This window comes from Lepidothrix coronata, unplaced genomic scaffold (assembly GCF_001604755.1).
Source record: "Lepidothrix coronata isolate B3197 unplaced genomic scaffold, Lepidothrix_coronata-1.0 Scaffold83, whole genome shotgun sequence".
NCBI classification, from domain to species: domain Eukaryota; kingdom Metazoa; phylum Chordata; class Aves; order Passeriformes; family Pipridae; genus Lepidothrix; species Lepidothrix coronata.
In genome coordinates, this window is record NW_016690263.1 from 370,688 (window position 1) to 378,410 (window position 7,723).

Consider the following 7,723-nt stretch of genomic DNA (forward strand, 5'->3'; position numbering starts at 1 on the left):
TCTGTTTCAGCAACTTTAATTAAAGCTATTAAAAACATAGCACCCCCCCCATAAAAAAAAACACTCAAAGAGAAAACTCAACAACAAACTAACCCAGACAACTCTCTTATTTACTGGCATATCAGTAACTGCTGAAAGTCAACTGTAATTTTTGTTGCCAGCTAGGGATTTCTCAGAAATTAAATCTGCCTGTACTGACAATTGCACAGTGGAGGCTTTAATTATAAAATCCAGATAATAAGCTACTGCTCATTCATTAACTAACACGACAGGAAAAGTGGAAAGTCTGATCCCTAAAACTGTCCATCCTCTAAGATCCTCTTGTTTTGGTTTTTGTTTACATCACATACTTATTTCTTGTTTTCCTTGGAAGCTGGAAGAGAACTAGAAATGTGAAAACTCACCTGCAACCCACCAGAAAAGATATTTATTTCTGGTTCTCTTATTCTTCACCTATATTAATGTTAAATGACCAGTTAATGTCTTTGAGAAAGAAAAGACATAAAAAAGATTTCAAAGTCAGGTTCTATCAGCAGAAATCTCTTTAATATCAAGAACTTTGATTTCTGGTCTGCCAAAATTTGTGTTTTGAAATACTTGGCAATGCAGCTAACTTGGCTATGGCTCCAGTCTTCTGATCAGTGGCTTATTGTTTTCCTGGACAGATTCTCTATTTTGTTACAATGCATCATTTGGGGCACACTTATTTCCCTGTTCTCAGGATTTACTGTTTAATTCCAGAAACACTGAGATACACTTGGGAGCAAATTATATGGTTTCTGGGGATGAATATCTACTTAAAATGGAAATAAGTTTTAAGGTAATCATAATGTTATCTATGGTAATTTTCTATTTAATTTCAAACGTAAGTACTTGCATAGATATAGTTCTTAACTGATCACTCCAAGTCAAAAAGGTAACACAAACCTCTCTAAAACATGGAAATATATATCTGAATATCCGTACACTCAGATTTCTATAAAGATATTAACAATTTAAAATTCATTGAAACTTAGTTTTACAAAAATATTATACTGTCAAAGTTTACTGCTTTCCCTTATTTGCGCTATTTACTTACCACATTGAACTTCTCTGTTTACATAATGAAAGTCTCAATAATTGCCTTTTTTTCCTCATAGCCATACTTCCAAGTTCTTGGTGGTATGATACTTGATAGCCATAAAATTAACTGCCTAGTGCTATATTGGTCAGATTGTGCATTAATTGCATTTACTATACAACTTCGATCTACTTGCATTCTGCTCACTTGCTAACTCCCTGAAGGACAGTTTTGAATGCCCCACGGCTCCTCAAGCAGCTGACAGGATGCCACAAACAACCATTCTTCTAGAAGAGATGCACCACAGGCCAGTAAAAGCTGCAAGTTTAACATTTGGCATACCTCAGGAATGGCTGGCACAAGATAAGGGCACTTAATCCTATCAGGAAGGCCATTTTTGCACCTAGAATGCTTTAGGAAAACTTTGATAAAACACTCAATTGTGGCTGAGGCTAGCTGAGGTCCCTTAGCCATAACAACATTTATAGTGTTATATTTTCCCAAGACTAGGATTTGGAAGATACTTACTGATGCATCAGATACACAGCCTACTACAAACAATGGAATCTTTAGCAGATGTTAAGCTGAGTCAAAGCCTATCCTGAAGTTTCATCACATTACTAACTCTGAAACCTAGTGCAGGCCAGGTGACTGTGGCAGTGAGGGCTGAGCTATCATAGATCACAGAATGCCTTGGATTGGAAGGGACTTTAAACATCACCTAGTTCCAAACCCCCTGCAAAGGGCAAGGATGCCACCCACTAGATCAGATTGCTCAGAACCCCATCCAACCTGGCCTTAAATACTTGCAGGGATGGGGCATCCACAACTTCTCTGGGCAACCTGTGCCAGTGCCTGAACATCCAGTCTAAATCCTAACATCCAGTCTAAATCTCTACTCTTTTAGTTTAAAACTATTCTCCCTTGCCTTATCACTATCTGCCTGTGTAAAAAGTCCCTCTCCCTCTTTTTCATAAGCACCCTTTAAGCTCTGGGAAGCCACAATGAGGTCGCCCCAGAGCCTTCTCTTCTCTGTGATGAAAAATGCCAGCTCTCTCAGCCTGTCTTCATAAAACAGGTGCTCCATCCCTCAGATTATTTTTGTGGCCCCCCTCCGGGCCTGTTCTAACAGATCCATATCCTTGTGCTGAAGACTCAAGCCCTGGAGACAATACTCCAGGTGGGGTCTCACAAAGGCAGACCTGAGGGGCAGAATCACATCCCTCAACCTGCTGGCCATGCTTCTTTTGATGCAGTCCAGGATGTGGTTGGCCTTCTGGGCTGTTAGTGCACACTGTTGGCTCATGTCCAGCTTTTAATCCACAAGAACCCCCAAGCCCTTCTCTTCAGGGCTACTCTCAGTGAGTTCTTCTCCCAGTCTGTACTCATATCTTGGATTACCCTGACCCAGGTGCATCACCTTGCACCTGGACATGTTAACTTAATGAGATTCTCATGGGCCCACTTCTCAAGTTTGTTCAGGTTCCTGCGGATGGCATATCTTCCTTCTGTTGTGTTAACTGTACCGCTTTGGGTCATCTGCAAAGTTGCTGAGGGTGCACTCTATCTCACTGTCTATGTCATCAATAAAGACATTAAAGAGCTCCAGTCCCAAGACAGAGCCCTGAGGGACATCATTCATCACTGGCCTCCATCTGGACATACAGCCATTGACTACAACTCTCTAGTTGCATCCATCCATCCAATTCCTTATCCACTGAATAGTCCCTTCAAATCCTTATCTCTACAGTTTAAAGATAAGGATGTCATGCTGGGACCATGTTGCAGGCCTTACAAGAGTCTAAGGAGATTGCATCGGTCGGTCTTCCCATGTCAACTGTTGCAGTCATTCCACCATACAAGGCCACCATATTAGTCAGGCATGATTTGCCCTTAGTGAAGCCATGTTGGCTGTCTTGGATCACTTCCTAGTCTTACATGTGCCTTAACATTGCAGCCATGAGGGCCTGGTTCATGATCTTACCAGGCACAGACGTGAGGTACCAGTCTGTAGTTTCCCAGGTCTTCCTTTCTCCCCATTTTAAAAATAGAAGTGATGTTTCCCTTTTTCCAATCAACAGGGACTTCATCTGACAGCCATTACTTTTCAAATACCATGGAGAGTGGTTTGGCAATACCATCAACCAGTTCCCTCAGGACTCTGGGATGCATCTCATCAGGCCTCATAGACTTGTGCCTATTCAGTATCATCAGGGGATCTCGAACCTGCTCTTCACTTACAAGGTGAGGGACTTCACTCCCCCAACTCCCATCTAGAGGCTCATGGACTGAGAGACATGGGAGGCCTGACTGCTGGTGAAGACTGTGGCAAAGAACTTTTTGAGTAGCCCAGCCTTCTCTGTAACCTGTGTTCCTTCTTGTTTATCAGATCATTCACTCCTGCCCAAGTGGGTCAGTCCCAATGATTCCCATCCTTCCAGTGCATCTCACTGGACCTGACTCAAGGTAACTTAACCCTCCAACCTGGCATACAATGACTCTTTCTTTATTGTTTTGCTCAGGATAGCCTTTTTGTCACCTTAGCAAGTGGGATCGGCTGTGAAGGAGTTTAAAGTGTGCCAAAGCGAGTGCAAAGAGAGGTGTGGGGGAAAAGGCACTGAATGAGTTACTAGATCAGCTCAAGCCATGACACGTACCTTTGCCCTCATGCCTGCTTTCAGTATGACATAATATTAAGGGTGCTGACAAAGGAGCTCTGTCAAGTCTCGCTGCTGTAGTTGGAGGAGACCACACCAAAACATGACTGCTCTGCCAGGAGTTGGTATGTGCACAGCAGGCAGAGTAATGGTACAGGTGCTGATGCCTCCGCTTTTTCTGTGTAAAACTAAGTCTCCAGTGAAGGTGGGTGTAAGGCTCTGGACTTTGCACTTTTGAAGGGGCCGAGGCAGAAACACATGTTCTCTTCTGTCAGCCCTGCAGGGGAGAGGTTGCAACCTGCAGCAGAGGGATGGGAAAGGCAAGTGGGGTTAGTGACCTCTCAAGAAGGCATGGCAAGATGTGCTAGCACTGGTGTGCCATCCCTGTACAAACACTGCCTTGGCCAAAGGGGTTGTATAACCATACCAACATTGCCAGAAAAGTAGTTTCTGTAGGCAGGGCTTCAATTAATGCCTTACTAGATCATGAGACATCAGCTCTACAAATTGTATTATGAGGTATTAAAAATACTATTTTACCATTTCTCACTGATATAAAGAATACTTTTCCCTTCTTCCCTTTCTCTTGCTGGAGCCTTTGCAGTTAAGCCCTTGGCGCTGAAGTGGTCTGGCTTTCCAAAAAGAAAAAATCTGAAAACAAGACTTAAAACGTTTAAAACTCACTGCTCTAAAAAAGTGTGAAGCAGTTCATCTGTAAATTCTGTTGTAAGAAAAATGCATTAGTGTGTAACAAGTATCCAGCTTGACTGACACCAATTATTCTAATCCTCTGAAACAAATCTCCTTAAAATCATTCTGCCAGCATGCTAATGCTCTGTTTTGGTCTACTGAACTTTACTATGTGCCATAGCGGCAGGTGTAAGCAACAGACTTAGAAGTTTTGAAAGTGAGATTCTAGAATGGAAAGTAAGAAAATACAGAATTAATTTTAAAAGGGAAAATAAAATTTTCTACAATGTAAGGATAAACAGGGCTTCTCATGGCAAAGGGATTGCTCATATATAATTGAATGTGGTAACGCCTTTCATGGCTGTGATACACAGCAATGTAGACAAACTGTCCATGTTCAAAAGTGTGGGTGACATTGTGAATTGCCTGGTTTCACACCTTCATGCCTTTATTCGTGCCCTGTGCAACACTTACATTGTATGTCCTACATGATAGCTTTTTTTGGCGAGCAGTAGAGTGGTTGGGAAGGTTCAATGTCTGGTCCTGCTCTGGCTTTTATTCCTCTGGGTGGTTCTTGTACAGGATAGCATACGCTGAGGGCTGCTTTGCATCTTTATTGGCAAGTTCATAGTTTAGCTTGGGAATTACCAACATTGCAGCCCAGAATCTCTTGATTCAGCTTTGGAAGCCTTAAGGGGATTAAGAGAGCTCTTGCAGAGTGTCTGTGGGCTAGGCAGGAATCTGTCCTTCCTTGGTGATGATGAAGGTGGCTGATAGAGGCTGTTTACAAATTCGTTCCTGTATAATGATGAGAAGACTGCTTCTTGGTGCAGTCTGTATGCATGGAGAAAGAGTTTCTAACCTAAACAATCACAAGCTTCTTCATCATCATCACATTTCTCACAAACTAATGGGCAAACAGATGAAGTAAAATAGCACTCGTAAATAAATATAAATAAAAATCACCACTCTTTGGTTTTGTTTCTCTTGATGTTTTATCTTCACATGTAACAGTCTGACTGCTACTGCAAATGCTAGTGTGAAAAGCACATCATGCTTTAAGGGACAAAGCACACTGTCCGCCAGAAAACCTGATTTGCAAACAAAGGGCAGCAGATGCCCTCCCGAGGAAGACATGACTTGTCAATGCTTGAGAAATAAAAGTATTTACAACTCTGTGAACCTCACTCTGCAAATAGGGCCACGGACTCAGTTTTCTAAGACAAATCTATAACTCTCTAAGGTGGCTTTTTCTGGTGCAGATCTGCCTAACTCATAATTAAAAACTCTCAAAAGGAGAAAAATAAAGCTGTAATGACCAACTTCAGCTACTGCTGGAAGACATCACTCTCAGCCCTTCACTTGTCAAGGCAGCATCATTACACTTGACAGAAAGGCTAGAAGGTCAGAATCTACAAATACCTGATTCTGGCACAGGAGTATGTGCTTGAATGGGTGTGTAAACAAGAAAATGGGGGAAATCCAAGAGAATTCAAAGGATTTTGGCACATAATAGCTTTTACATGACAAAAAAGTGTGAATGCAGCAATATTTCCTACTGTATTCAAATTTCATAACTTTGAGATTTTGTAGTTGAACCTTGCATCCCTTGCTGATTATGACAGCTGCTCTTAGTCTATCATGCCTGATTGATTTTTCAGATAAGCATTAAGGGATTAATAAGATGCAGAATTGTATCTTATTAGTTATAAAACCACTTAAATGTGAAGTGTGTACCTAAATCAAAGGAAGTCATTTCACAGTCCGTATCTCACCACATATGAATTTATCTGATGTCATACTGCTTGGATGTCGATAGAGCTGTCAGGGAGTAATATTATAGGATTAGACCTGTGCTTAGTGCTGTGCACTGAGGGGTAGATGCTACTGGATTCAAGGAGAACAAACGTGGGATACGTGACCCACTCCTGCATGTGCCGGGACCTGGAGTTTGCAGCTCGAGCAGCATCAGCAGCACGCACTGCTTGTAATCTCGTCAGGATTCGCGACGTGAAGGGGAAGAAAAGAACCAGCATGGATTTTGCCTTTTTAGGGGGTGAAATGTACCGGGTTCCAGCTGAAGCGCATGTCACCCCGCGCTGTGCCGGGCTCTGCGCGGGGCCCTGCGGGACACGATACGGACACACCCCCGCCGCATCTTGCGGGAATCCCGGGCGGCTCTGAGCCCGCGCTGTCATCGGTGGAATTGCGGGGGGTGGGTGTGCGTGTGCAGGCACCGCGGGACGCGGTGCCGCGGAACGCGTGGGACAGCACAGGTCGCCACCGAGCAGAATGGATGCCCTCGTCACACGGATGGATGCAGGGTGGCGAAATTAGAGCGGGGCGTGATGCCGGTAACTTCAGGGACACCGAGTGAGGCACGTCCGCCCTGTCCCGCCCGGTGTCCCGCCCGGCTTGGCCGCAGGCAGCGTCTCTCCGCAACGTGTCTTTGCTTTGGTTTTGATTTCTGTAGAGGCTTCGTGTGTTTGTTTAGTGAATCCCGAGCATGTTGCGTGTGTGAGAGGAGCTGAGCGGTTATTTACTTTTCCTTTCTCATGAGGCGTTTTTCCGTGAAAGCGTGCTGCTCGGTCGGACACAGACTGAACAGCGACAGCGGGACAGTATTTCGTGGCCGGCCAGTGCAGGGACAGTGTTACTGGCAAGGGGTCACGCGGAGGAACGGCGAGTTTTGGTTTGGAAGCGAGGAATGAAGTTTGTCACGGTTTGACTGCAGTTGTCCCGGCGTGGCACGAAGCCGCCGACGGTTCAAGAGGTGTTTCCTGCTAGCAGAGCCAAGCAACCTAACGGGCCCTTTGGGGTAAATAATTCAGGGAAGTGTTATTTTATTACATAAACCTTTATAAAGGAGTGCATTCCTCGCCCAGAAAAGCGGTACCTGCCGCCTAATGCGACACATCTGTCTGGTGCTGAAACTGCCGCTGCAGCAGTCGGAGGTAAGAGGCGGCAGGAGAAGCCCAGGGAGGCTTTTGCAAAGTTCACTTGGACTAGTCCAAGAGCCCCGGAGCGGCGGGGTACGTCGAGGTGCGGTGCGGTGTGTCCCAGGGTGCCTGCGGGACGGCTCGGTGGGGCCGGGGGGGTCTCAGCCCCGCCGACATGCAAGGCGAGAATTCCTCAATGGCGCTGGCCACGCCCACCCCGCGAGGAGGTGGCACCGGGGCCACGCCCCCCGCGTGCACGTGTGGGAGCCCTCGCCGCCTGTTCCCCGGGGGCTGGCCCCGCCCCACCCCAGGCGATTGGCTGTCCGCGCTGCCGCGGGCAAGGAGTGGGCGGGGCACTCGGCCCGCGCCGGCGGCTC